The 14,668-nt window shown below is 42.3% G+C and overlaps 1 protein-coding gene across 1 annotated transcript in view; it reads right to left on the bottom strand.

The window, feature by feature from the left end:
* The window catches only part of ME1 (malic enzyme 1), a 158,978-nt gene that overhangs the window by 74,880 nt on the left and 69,430 nt on the right, over positions 1-14,668 (bottom strand). The window lies entirely within an intron of this gene.

Genomic DNA, 14,668 nt, shown 5'->3' with positions numbered 1-14,668 from the left:
TATAAACTGTGCAGCCCATTTTGTACTTCTTGGCTTTCGTCATGGGAAGGGGACATAGAATAAACTCATATTTTACTATAGGGTTCCCTTCATCCTTCAAAAGGCAAGACATATTTGCAGAGCCTGTTGCGAGATGATATGGAATGCTAGTATGTGACACCCCTGGAAGAAAAATATCAAGAAGCAGCAGAAGTAGGCATGCACAGATCTAGGCTCGTGAGGAAAAAATGCCCTGCTTATAGCTTTAATTTTACATTCTTATCCAAAAAATCCAGTCCCTGCACAATCTAGGCTTTCTTGACTGAGGATCAAACAGCATTCAACAGTGTAAGTTAATTGCATAACCATTCAGGTATCATTTAATTTAGATATCGCTTTATAAAGCAATAAAGATTATTTCAGAAGAATTCCCAGAGTGTATGAAAAGTACATTGTTTTGGTGAAAAAAGCAACCCATTATAATCACTTATAGAAATACTAAACAAAAATAATGACTGTGTGTCTGGTTCTAATTTAGCTCCTGGATGCCAATTCAATCAGGCTCTGGCATTTTCACAATTAATCTATTTCAGAAATGACATATGATAATGATAAAATGTTACCCATTTGTTTGAGGAAAATATGTTACTTTCCCAGGATAGTACGACAATCCAATAAGCATCTTGCAAAATATTGGACATTTCAGACAATGGCTAAACAGGTTACTGTCACCAGTTATGAAAATAGAAGATCCAACAGTTTTAGATATTCCAATATAACACTTTTTTGTACTTCTCATTTTAGTTCTAGAAATTTTCCAAATAAATAAATAGGAGGATTTGTGATCACAAATATTCAGAGCTGGATCTATAACACAAAGAGACCAAATTGAAACAAGAAAACACATTTTAGGAATGTCATTTTGCACAAGTGCAAACAATGTTAAGACAGTAGCCATTTTCTAGTGTCTTGCAAAATATGCAAATTGTATCCAAGCAAAATACATATATTAGCAGCAGTTTGATGTTTATGATGTATTTCCAGTGAGTGATTAGTGATCTATGGTCTAAAACTGTTATTAAGTCCCCTTCTCTTAGGGTTGCCAAATTCAGGTTGGGAAATTCCATAAGATTTGGAGATGGAGCCTCGGAGAGGGGAAGGACCTCAATATGGTATGACAACATGAAGTCCAGCTTGCGAAACTGCCATTTTCTCCAGGAAAACGGATTTCTACAGCACAATTGGAATTCCAGGATATCTGTTGGACCCAACTGCAGGTTGATGACCCTACCTACTCTTGTTTTCTAGTAATTTATGCTAGAAATAGGGCAGCAGAAATCAGAATTACAAAGTGCTGTTACCACCAGGGAATAAGAATAATCCAAGTAACTACATTTGCAAGCTTTTCTTGGCTTTTTAATCGTGTCTTTATGTTTGGAATGTGAGCACAGTTTCCAGGTACCTAGAGGTACAAATGAAGCATTACAACACAGCAGCTGCACTTGCGCTGCAGGTATCCTTCGAACACTACCAAGTGCTTCCAGGAAGCCAAAGTCAAACAGACATTACATTTTACATAAAAGAGATACAAGAATTTCCTCTCTCTACCCACGCAGCAGCTGAAAACTCGCATAACACTTTTTCATACCTGAGGACAGGGAGGCATTTTCAGTGTAGTACTTTATGGCACCAAGCCAAAGGGGGACCCCTTGCGTCCAGTCTTATGCACTGCTGGGCCATTAAAAGGAAGTTTAAACCATAAATATAGTGCAGCTTTCCCAGCTACTTTCTTAGTAGAGATATTTTGTCTGTAACTATTGAGATGAGAGCACAAACTTGAGTTTATGGACTATACAAAATTGTCTCAGGCTGATTCACTTATCACTGACTTTTCTGGTATTATAATAACCTAAAATTATCTTCAAAAGGTTTTTATAGTTTATTGACTATTTAGTCCTACAGTGCTGACTGTTTGGTTTCATAAAGTCCAAGAAAAAATAAATACCCAGAAGGCCAGTTCTTTAGGGCATTATTAAACAGGAGCTCAGTTAAAAGTCCCTTCAGAACAGCTAGCCATTTATAGCACATATATCACTCAGGGAATTTCCATATCCTTTCACTGACCCATAATAACCTAAGCAAAGAGACCTGTTAAGAATAGAGAATTAAATGGGAAATCAGAAAGTGGATCTTGTTACTCTCCCCAGCCTCCATCCTCAACATCTCCAGGTATTTCAGATGATACAGCAGAGGCTAGCGGGCAGTGGGTGGGTGCTGGAGGGCCGTGAAGGGAGGGGAGCAATGAAGGTAGGCACAGAGAAAGGTAGAAGGGGAGAGAGAGAGAAGGACAGAGAGAGAAAGTGAGAGAGAGAAAGAGAAGGGGAGAAGGAGAGTAAGCAATGGAAGAGAGAATGGGAGAGAGGCAGAAGAGAAAAGGATGGATGGGAGAGAGAAAGGAGAATAAGGGATGGATGGATGGATGGAGAGAAGGAAGGAAAAAAGGAAGAAAGGCAGAAAGACAGGAAGAGAGGAAAGGAGAGGGGGAGAAAGAGGCAGAAAGGTGAGAGAGGAAGGAAGGAAGGAAGGAAGGAAGGAAGGAAGGAAGGAAGGAAGGAAGGAAGGAAGGAAGGAAGGAAGGAAGGAAGGAAGGAAGGAAGGAAGGAAGGAAGGAAGGAAGGAAGGAAGGAAGGAAGGAAGGAAGGAAGGAAGGAAGGAAGGTGCACTGTAAAGGAATGGGGGGAAGGAGGGGGGAAGGGTCAGCCGGGATGGTGAGGGGGGACAAGTTGTGGGGGGGCACATGGGAATAGGTAGGGGTAGATATGGGTGGTTGGGTGGGTGTTTGGGGGGGAGCGGCAGTGGAGGGAAGGCGCGGGGTTCCTTGTTGACGTGGACAGGTGCAGAAGGTTCCAGGCGGCCCGGGAAGCACAGCTGCTCTGTCAGCGATGCAAGCGGCGTGCTCCCCGGGGTCCACGGGAGGGGGTGCCAATGTGCCCCCTTGCCCATCGCGGACAGGGCCCACCCCTACCCCCCATAGCCTTTTATTTATACCGCTCGGTTACAGATGATCCCATTAGAGTCAATAGGACGTTTTGCCTTTTTGTCTGTTCTATGGTTTGGGAAGGTGGGGGTTTGAGGTAGAGACACCAAATTTGCAGGGCAGCTGCTGGAGCCTCTCCTCAAATGAACTCCCAAGTTTCAAAAAGACTGTACCAGGAGGTTCAATTCTAGAGGCACCCAAAGGAGGTGCCTCCATCCTACCTCCATTGTTTCCAACTGTGAGAAAAAGAAAGATGGGAACAGAGAATCTCTGTTAGTGTGAAGCATACTTTCTGTCTTTCTCTTTTCACTCCATCATCAGCACAGGATGCCTGGGTCAAGTGAAAAATGTTTCATCTGTGAGCCTTCCATGGGCTTGTCTTTAATAAATGTGCCCGTCAGGAGCTAAAGCTACAGCCAGCAGCAGCTCATTTTTCAGAATTAGACTTAACACAATCACCCTCCCATCCATTGCTATTGTTAAAAACCAAATAACTAAAAATATATGGTGCTGTGAACTCAAACATGCAAGCAGTTTGGTCAAAACGTCTTGACAGAGGTAACCAAAGACAAGTACTGTCAAGACATTTTTCCCCCTCTGAAATGATATTTGCTATTTGTTAAAAAGCAGTTCTGAGGAACAGGATAGCTGAGAGTGTTTTAACAGCCACCAGAATTTGAAAGTAAATCCATTGTCGCTTTGTCATGAAGGAGAAAATCATCACTGTGGATTTAAAAGAGATATTTCAGGAGCTTACTAGGACCCCTGAACTCTGTTGCACAGATCTCATGCTAAGAACATTAGACTGTTTGCCAACTTTCCTCAGCATCTCATATTCCTTAAAATTACAATTTCCAGTATAAGAGTAAGTCTGTCGTAATGTAGACCAAACTGCAGCTACCAAAAAATTCAAGTGTCAACACTCTAGACATGCAGACAACAATATGCAGGCAGCACAGGTGAATCATTCCTCCTATGCAACCCCTCGATAAACTCAATCACTCTCAACTTTTGGAATAAAAATAGCCACAACTTTTATTGGTTGCAGCTGTAAGAAGCCTTGGCACAGAAAAGAGCAAATTGGATTCTGGCATCGACTGACCTGCAGGCCAATCAATGTGCCCTGCCCCACTCCAGCCCATCTGCTGGATTGGGGAGCAATCACAGGATGGCACAATGTCAAATTCCACAAGGACAATTGCCACAAAGTGCTACTTAAGCATAAGGGTAACCACTTAAGTATGGGGGCAACCCAGTGGCAGCCTCTGAAATGACCATGCTCCTTGAAAGCATTCACCCCAAGATCCATTCAGGGAATCCGCAGAAACCAGAAAAATGGGCATGCAGAACAATTTTCCCAAAATGGATCTGGCCTCTTCTTGATACCGTCCCCAGATTGTGACATGTAGATGAAGCAAAAACCATTGGAAGTGACACATAACATGCATGTCCCACAACAGGGTACCCTCCCCCAAAGCAACAACAACCTGCCATTACCCATATGCATTCTTCCCAATAAACCCAGGGAGGGATGGGTGGGTAAGCAATCCTAGGTGGCCAGGTGAGCTGTTTTGAGTGGCAAAGCACATTTAACCTCCCAGTGGCCCTTCATCCCTTCTCCCTCTCTGCAGCCTGCCCAGGACATTGCCATAAGTCATCTTGGGAGAGGACAGTCCCAACTTTTGCATTCCTTTTAGCCACCTTGCAGCCCACAGCTGCCCATCTCATTTTGTAAGGCATGGCCACCATCATCTCTCCTGGCTCCCCCCTCCTGTACAGAACAATTGGGATCTGTGGAATCTGATGGCTCCTCCCCCAGGGTCTCTGTACCTTCTGCCCCATTAACCCTCCTATTTGCCTTAAAAAGAGGCAAATGTTTGATCCATATGGATTCTCCTCCCAACAAACACCTCTTCCTGCAACACTTCCTTTGGGGGGTTGGCTGCTACTGTGGTCTCTACCACTGTGGTCTCTGATTCCTCCTGGGCTGACTAAGGGGTTCTTCTCATTTATTTGCTGCTGGGTTACTTCCTATGACTTGTGGCTGACCTGCTTTGCTGCTGTTGGTTGCCAAGGCACTTGTGGAGTCATTGAGTATGGAGCTAAGGCTGCCAGTTCTACATGAAGACCATGCCTAAAAGAAATTGGTATCTACTCCTAAATGATTATCTCCATTCCAGTTTATCCATCAAACCAGGGGTTACCCATGTTGAATACTGAAGTAAATTATGTGATAGTAGGATGATTTTTTTGTGTCATACGAGGGTCCAGAGCAGCCTTTCTCTCTTTTTTTTACTGCAGAGAATCCCCTGAAACAGTCCTCAGGCTTCAAGAAACCTCAGAAGTGGCATAATCATTCAGAATATGGTTGGGAAGCATAGCTCTATACATGCCTACCTGTGATCCCTTCCTGCCTATCATTAGCCATTGGGGAGGGCAGGTCAACCTAACCATATATGGTCATATCACTCAATGAATGCTCAACAGATTTTATATTTATATATATATAAATATTCATGAAACTCTAGATGAGAAAGCCTGGTCCAGAGAGATAGCAGGTAGGTGAGTGCTTGTTCATTTCCACAGAGATTATACATGGTGATTTCATCACCAACAACATCAGCTGAACTATTGTGGTAAAACTGCAAATTACATGTAGCTCTATGATCCATTCCCACTTATAATTTTTCTTTTAAAAACAGAAAGCGATTTCTGGCACTTACTAAATGATTCTGGTCTGATCTGTAGATTTCAACCACATTTTAGTGTCCCAGTCCTCAATCACCACCATACATTGCAATGTTTCAAATGTCATATGAAAGCTAAAGACTTTATGCTCATCAGCTGCTTTCCGTTCCCAACAACTTCCTTTTACTCTAAAATACTCAGATTGTTGATGATAATAAGCAGTCAAGGAACAGAAAAAAATAGATGACAGATGTATGGAATGTGAGGGCCAGGAGTATAGAAGTAAGTCACGAGACAAGGGCAAGACAAGTTACTGGGCTATGCCACTCTGCAAACCCCCTGTGTCCTCCTTGGATTAAGAGTTCAAGCTAAGGCAGAGGACTCAGCATCATCGGTGGTGTTTCTACCCCCTACCCATCCATATTCTCTAGTTTTTACTTTGCTCAAGAAGAAAAAGTACATAGCCAAGCTCCACATACAAAACATTTAGAAAATGCACACATTTATGTTAACATTTTCTGGTTTCAGATTCTAAAATTACATATTAAACAAACAGCAGACTTATTTATTTTGGTGGCCTGAATCCTAACTTGTTTTGTATAAGCATGGGACTCTGTGCTTTTCAAGATGAATAATTTCCCATCCAACTTATAACCTGCCAGGTATAAGTACTTTTGTAAGTACTTGGACTTTAATTTAGTAGTGCCAACTTCCAACATTTACTGTATGCTGCCTGTAAAGTACTGCCAAAGTAATTTAAGCAACATAAGTACTCTTCTTGTTTCTATGGAAAACCCGAGAACACAAGTTCCCTTTGAGTATTCTCATCAAAGCTGTTTTGGTGTAGTGCTGATGTGAAGCTAATTTTCAGTCCAACACCCATTTCAAAGCTGTGGGCCAGTTTAGGCACAGCTCCCAAACCTCCACATGCAACCATACACCTACACAGGCAATTGTACATCACCATACACAAGCTGAATTCGTAAATCTAGGGTTACTGGTTAAAGGTAGATCTAGGATTACTGCTTAAAGGTTCTAGTATACTGAAATAGTGATCCCAAATTGTTGCCCAATTCATCAAAATAGGCAAATATTACAATTCCCCTGAGTGCGCATGTTTCCTTCACAGTCATGTACCAGTTCTCTCAATACAATGAACCAGGCATTTGTCACCCTCAGAATGAAGCAGGCATATAAAAGAGCTATATAGTCTCTGGCTTATGTTGGGTACAGTAGGTAGTTGCAAAACCCATTGAGGTCATCATTAGGGTCATCCATTTGGGAGCATTTTTGTTCCCAAAAAGTGGAAGCTGATGTTGCAATTCACATTTATATACAATAAAATCTTTGTTGAATGGAAAAACGAAACAGCAGAGTGACCAGCACTATTTTTTCTCTTCAGAGAATCACACTAGAATAGGAGGTCACAATTCATGCAGGGCAACCAAAAAGCTCTGTCCTTCACTAGGAAATCTAACCCAAGTTCAATAAGGAGAAGTACAGAGTTCTACATCTGGGTCACAAAACTGAGAATCATGCATACTGGATGGGAGATACATTTCTGAGTAGCAATGTGTATGAATGTCATCTTGATGGACTTGTGGACTGTAAGCTAAATACAAGCAAATAGTGTGATGCCATGGTAAAGAAGGCAAATGCCATCTTGGGCTTTATCAACAGAGGCATCACATCAAAATCACAAGATCTCATAGTCCCACTGTATACCATATTGGTTAGACCCCACCTGGAGTGTAGTTCTGAAGGTCTCACTTCAAAAAGGATGTGCACAAAATTAAGAGAATTCAGAGGACAGTAATGAAAATGATCCAGGGCTTGGGGACCAAGTCCTATGAGGAAAGGCTAAAGGACTTGAGAATGTTCAGCCTGGAGAGGAGGACGTTGAAAAGGGACATGATTGCTGTCTTTACGTATTTGAAAGGTTGTCACTTGGAGGAGGGCAGGGAAAGCTTCCTCTTAGTAGCAGACGATAGGACTCACAGCAATGGGGTTAAACTATGTGTAGAATGATATCGGCTAAATATCGAGGGGGGGGAGAATTTCATAGTTCAGCAGTGGAATTGACTAAGGAGGTGGTGATGTCCCCCTCACTGGCAGTCTTCAAGCAGCAGCTGGACAGATACTTATCCAGGATGCTTTCCTGCATTGAGCAGAAGGTTGGACTAGATGGCTTGTATGACCCCTTCCAAGTCTAGGATTCTATATTGTATGACCCTTTCCAAGTCTAGGATTCTATGATTCCCCACATTCAAACACTAGCTACTGCACTAAACCGTGTTTCATTACTTTGTACCATGCACCAACAGATTCACCAGTCTAAACTGTTAACAACTTTTTAAAATATGTATGTAGATTCTAGAAATATGGCAGTGCACTCTCCCGTGCACAGTTAAAAGAAAAAGCAGCACAGAAAGGCAGAATGTCACTCTCCAGAAGAAATCTGAATAGCAGATAAAAAACATGTGGGAAGACTGAGCTGCCAAAAGTTAGATTCAAGATGAAACACATTTGGCAAAATTAAACAGGAAGTGTGGTTTTGAAACAAAATATAGCATTTAAAAACTACACCACAATAAAGAAATTATATCTAGTCCTGGCCTTTATAGAGACAGCTAGCTTGGAAAACTCAGGATACATTAAATTCAGGTTTACTTTGATATATTTATTTTGTTCTACAATAGACTTAAATTGAATCCATCCCTCACAATACATCATTAGATAATATTAGTTGTTATCGCTGTTTTAAGAAGTAAATGAAAGTCTTGATGGACTTTAAGATGCTGGATCCTAAGATCCTGGATCAGAGAAAAGATCCACCTAGTCCACTATCATGTTTTGAACAGTGGCCTGCCAGATGTCTCTGGGATGGCCGCACACAAGTCGTGAAGGGATCTTCCGTTACTGATTTAAAATGATGCATGTATGGTAAATGTTTTGTTATGCACTATCCGATTCTCTAGAATGCTCAGTAGCCTCCCTCTCAGTAGCCATGCCCCTATATCTTTGGGTACCGCCCATTCCCACCTCTCTAGCTGACCAGCTTGATGCCTCTGGCTGTTTTTCCAACTGACTCCATCTTTGGGTACCTCTTTCCCCCTCAGTCTACCTCTAGGTGTCAGGAGTCAGCTATGCCTGAAGGCTCTCAGGCAGCTGACTCACCTGTCTGCCTGCTGGGTAGAAAGGCTCTTTGTTTCAGGGAATGAGGGGAATCCCTAAAGTTTGGGAAGGGGTTTGGTCACTGTGAATTCCTCTGGGTAGGGGTGGGTCAAAGAATAAGCTTCAACGATCCCATTCCCTATGAATGCCAGATGACAAAGCTTTTACTGCATTCTCATGGGGGGGGGGGGGAGACAAGCACTGGACTGGGAAAGCATTAATACACCCCTTCCTGTTCTGACCATTCTTTTGCTAACTCATAGTTCAGAAATATTTAGGTTAAAATTAAAATGTTAGGGGTGAAAGAGCCTCTTGTGGCGCAGAGTGGTAAGGCAGCCGTCTGAAAGCTTTGCCCATGAGGCTGGGAGTTCGATCCCAGCAGCCGGCTCAAGGTTGACTCAGCCTTCCATCCTTCCGAGGTCGGTAAAATGAGTACCCAGCTTGCTGGGGGGTAAACGGTAATGACTGGGGAAGGCACTGGCTAACCACCCCGTATTGAGTCTGCCATGAAAACGCTAGAGGGCGTCACCCCAAGGGTCAGACATGACTCGGTGCTTGCACAGGGGATACCTTTACCTTTACCTATTGTTTGGTCCTGAATCAACAATCTAGACGTAAGTACTGAGAATCTCAGGCAGAGCAATATCCTTTGAGGGCCTAAACCTGGAACCTTCTGCCTAGACAGCACTTAATGCTCTCTCTCTCTCACACACACACACAGACACAAACACACTAACTCACACAGAAAGACCCAACCTGAGACCTCTGTCAGGCTAACTGAACCTCTGTCACCTTTGTTCCTCACTATTTGGTCTGCTTCTGATCTGATGCCACCAGAAGCAGATAGAGAAGGCTCCATGTAAGGGCTGAAACCTTGATAAGCTGCCCATCACATGGTTGTGCTCAACTTTAGACCAGTATCCATGGTAGGCCTTTGTGTGGGGGAAGGTGGGTATCCCTTATTTTAAAATATGAGTTTTGTACCCAATGTTGAAAATATAAAATTGATTTAGGTTCATGCTGCTTTTATTGGCCACTTCTGCTACTATTTGATTCTCGTGACCAGAGATTTGCACTTTCAGATAGTTGCCCTTTTCTGTTTGATATCTTTCCATATGCTTTAGCATCAGAACACTCTAACTTACAGTGCCTGAGAGGCTGAAAGCTATGAATTCATAGAGTGGACTTTGATACTTTTTAAAAGGAAAAACAGAACTTGGTCAAAGGCTGTTTTCAATGCCACATTTTTGCTAATAAAAGACTGGCTGTTGTGCTACAGTTAACATGGAATTGATATATGTTTATGTTGTTTATTCTGGATTTACCACTAAACTTCTAAGTTCCTGATACCCCTGAGCTAAAATACAAATATAACCCTTTACTACATTATAGCTGGGAATGCCCAAGTGCACTTCCCAAAAAATGCAAGTTTACACTGAGTACAAAATTAATAAACAGGAAGAATTTGTAAAGGTCTGTCTGTTTACTGCTGCCAAAATATCAGCAAACCAGCCAAAGGTCTTCGCTCTTTCTTTTGTATTTAAATTATACTATTTATAGTCCGCCTTTCTCATTGGGACTCCAGGCAGATTACACAGAGTGAGTCAATACAATCAACAGGATGGTGGCCCTGCAGCCACCAGCCTCATCCACAAGGCTGGTAGAGCCATTGAAATATCCGAGACGGCGGGCCCGGAGGGAGGAACAGGAACAGCACCAGAGGTCACAGTTGGCAGCCCAGCACTGGTCAACCTCTGCCTATGAGTTTGAATTACTGCAGGATTAGGGATGACTTTTACTAGTCCCTGGAGGACTCAGTAGGCTGATGAGTCAGACCTGCCTCTGAATGAGTCCTCCTGATAAAAACAGCCTCAAGAGGGAAAGCCAACATGAAAGCACCTTGTTTACAGTCTTTGCGTGATGCACTCAAGAGATCCTCAAGCCTTCTATGGAGTGGAATACACCACTGCGTCTGAAAAGACCACTTCACTTGAGGGAAACTCCTGGGTGCTTACTCACTTCAGCTCATGAGAGCTGCAAAAGGCCTGGTGGGGGGAGGCTGCAGGAAGCTGCTTGAAAGCTGACCAGCTGGCAGCCAGTGCTGGGCCCAACTGCCCAAAATCGTCCTTGTTTCTCTCTCCCCAGATACAAATGATGCCCCTGCTCAGTACTAGAGCTATAATTGTTTCTTTTTATGAGTTTTGGTGTTTGCTATGTGCATGAGGGGTGGGTGGGTGGGGTTCCATTTTTTATTAACTTGTAAAAGGAAAAAAAGCAATGACTGATGTTGAAATTTGTAAAGGATAACTAAGGTGGTAGTGTGACCCATAAGTTATGTCATTACATCTGGGACATTGGAGCAGTGGTCTGGTATTTCCCCCCCCCCCAAAAAAAAATTGGCATAGAAGCCAAATTTTTGCACAAATACCAGAGCACCCCCCTGACATTCCATATGTGATGATATCACTTCCAGGTCACATAGGTGTACATAGGAAAAGCCTTCTCGTTGCTTCTGGTAAGTCCACACACACACACAACTCCTGCTGGTTGTCAGGCAAGACCTAGCAGCCCTAGGTGGTAGGAATACTGAACTATGCAGAAAAAAAACACAAGCTGTCTCTGTCTGGTTCTTCATTTTGGATGAGTTCCTACACAGAAGTTTATAGTATCTGAATATGGAAATGGTCCAGTGACACTTCATACTACTGCAGCCTTCTGTCATTCATCAGGCAGACACATCCAACAACTCAATCAAGCTACAGTGCTGGGGTTGAACTAATTATCAGGCCTGTCCGAAGACTTCTGGCTCACGGAGATAAATGCTTAGGGAACAGTACCCATCCACAGATGCACCACCACTGAGTTTCAAAATGTTGTTTCATCACTGTTGTGTTCAGATATGAGATCACAAGTATTTAGGTTCAGGATTCCAGTGCCATAAAAGAAAAGGAATGTACCTTAATCTATCATTCATTTGCCTCCCTTCAGAGCATGGGATAAGCCCATGTAGATACTTAATAAATATCAACTTGTATAAATAAAAAATTACAGTGGATGAAACTGTGTGCCAAGAGGAAAACAAACACTAAAAAAAAATTAAACACAGCAGGAAATAATTTCAGCTCTAGATTTCCCTGCTGTACAACTGTGTAATAAAACACACTACAACTGATATGTGGGCTGATGGGTCCATGTGTTATTGCACTCAATACAGTCTCACAGTTGGATCACACTCTTTGTAACTTTATATCTTTTCAAACTATTTTTTTCTGGGAAGATTCTGATCAACTTTTATGAACTCAATTCAGCATGAAATATCCTGAGCATAAATGGCAGAAAATATGTATCTCATTAATATTTCAAAAAATGTGAAAATCACCTTTTCTTTTACATCTTTTAAAGCAAATAAGAAGAACCAATAATGTCAGTTCACCAAATAGATTTATCAACTCTAAAGACCTCTGAAGTAAGGGGTCTAAACTGTGCTATATTAGAGCACCAATGTGTTTGGGGTGTTTTTTTTAAGCACTAGGGGGAGGGGAAGTTGGGGGTGGGAAGCAGCAGGGAACGGAGAAGAGAACGGGATACTTAAACCAGTAATTTCCTGGTGGTTGGCTGCTCCATATCACCATACATACCCCTTTCCAGAGTTCAAATCACAGGCAAACATACCTTTTAAACCAGGGGAGCAGAGAAGCAAATTTTAGTGGTGACTCACAGCAAAAAAAAGGCAACCCGAGAAAGAGTTAAGTACCTCCTTTCTCCCCCATCACTTCTCTGCTACAAATTACCAATTGCTAAAGCTGTTTCCTTTAAAGAGAGATCTTCATATTTCTACCTAACCTGTTCTTTGCCTAGCCCAACGTAAAGCAAATAAATACTACAATGCCTTTCATTCATGTAGATTTCAAGTACCTCTAGTCTATCATTGTCTTCGATGAAGTTACATAGTAGAGTGTGGTCAACAGCACTCACAACAGCTTAATGGCTGAAATTCCCTAGTCCAAGGTTAAATCATAACTGTCATAACTGTGTGGAAGAATGCTTGCACTTGAAAGCTCATGCCTTGAATAAATTTTTGTTGGTCTTAAAGGTGCCACTGGACTCTATTTTTGTTGTAACAAAACAAAGTGACGCCTCTGATTATATTTGCCATTCTATTTTAAACTTATTTCCTTACACTGAGTCAATGAATGAGGTTTGGAAAGTATATGTATATAAAACAGGGAAGACTGAGAACTTGTGGAGGACAACTCACTGCCCACTCCTTCACCATTTTCCCTTTTCCCTAGCAGCCTCCATAGTCTCTCTGCTTTTCTTGCGATCATCTCACCTTTCCGCCCACAACCCCACTAATTTTCATTTGTTTCAGCCTTCCCTGCCCCTGGCAGCCTCTACTCAATAAAACTATGTTTTTACTTGATATTATGAATTATACTATGCTTACTCCTATGTTCTATATAAACCTCCATGAGCAATAAGGGCGGGAGTGATGGATGGATGGATGGATGAATAACTCTATGCTTCAGAATCAAATATCTGTTTAAATTCCCATAACCTATGTTCTATAGAGGAAAGTGAAGAAAAAGATGACAAACAGTATGTGAAGTGAGGGCTCTTGAATACGATGCTTTATTGGTTTCTACTCCTTATAGAAAAATGGGAGGGAGTAGGAGAAGAAGACTGGTTGAAAGTGTCATCATGTTGCAGTCGACATGGCAAATGCAACAAAGGCTAATCCTGCTTAACGTCCAAGATTTAACCTAGCCCATCCAAGTCAGCTTTTAAAGGTCCGTTAATTCCTTGTGCTTACTTTTCACTACCAGTCCCAGAAAGAAAGGAAAGATAAGCACATTTGCTATCCATTCTTATGCTACAACTACCTGGAACTATGCCCTGCCACTGCTAGGCCCAGCATGGCTCCTAGACAATGTGGCCACCACCGGGCCCTGCATAGCCTGGCATATGCAGCCATAGCCAGCTCCAAAGCAAAGCTCCAAGCTGCACAGCTGCCACTGCTGGAGCCAGCATGGCTCCCCAATTCCTCTGACAACTGCCAGAGGTTTCTACACTTGGGCAGTGAATGCTATTTTTCTTTTGAGAGAACTGTCCCTCCCAAGAAAAGCATTTTAGATTTTTCTACAAACCTGGGGAGTTCCCCAAGTTTGCAGAAACATCTGTTTAGTGTTCATATGACCCCAATCCATGGACCTAGGTATCCATGGGGAGGGCATGCATTGCTAATAGTTTACAGGCAGCCAGTCATTATAGAAATCCTCCCCTGTGCGGTGCTATAAAATTTTACTTTACTCCATGTTCCTATTGTTCTTCCTCCTAGACTGGGATCACAGCATGTGGTGGCTGCTCTTTCCCTCATGCACTTTCCAATATAAATCATATACACACATAGTGAGTCATTGAAGGGAATAAATACAACAGGTACAATAGACATCTTTTCCCCCCACCTACCATGACTCATGGCTTCTCAGAGAGGTGGGTAAAGCTTGTTTCTATAAGGAAAATAGAGTGGGAGTAAAGGGACCAAAATGTCCTGTGGCTTTTCTTTAACCTTAAAAAATACATCAAAATCCCTTCAGAAACTTCATTGTACGTTAACAATTGCATCAAAGAAGCTTTCATTATGTTGTGCTTCACGCATTTGGCTTGCACCACCACCGAATCTACCGGAGGAGAGACAACTTCCTGCAAGACAACTGGTTACTAAGACCAACTCATCCAATCTATCATCATAAAACCAAATTTTTCCTTAGAGAGAATGTTAAACATTTC

The sequence above is a fragment of the Paroedura picta genome, chromosome 1, assembly GCF_049243985.1.
Source record: "Paroedura picta isolate Pp20150507F chromosome 1, Ppicta_v3.0, whole genome shotgun sequence".
Classification (NCBI taxonomy): domain Eukaryota; kingdom Metazoa; phylum Chordata; class Lepidosauria; order Squamata; family Gekkonidae; genus Paroedura; species Paroedura picta.
Note: the sequence above shows the minus strand (reverse complement) of the source record. Positions and strands in the feature narration are given on the sequence as shown.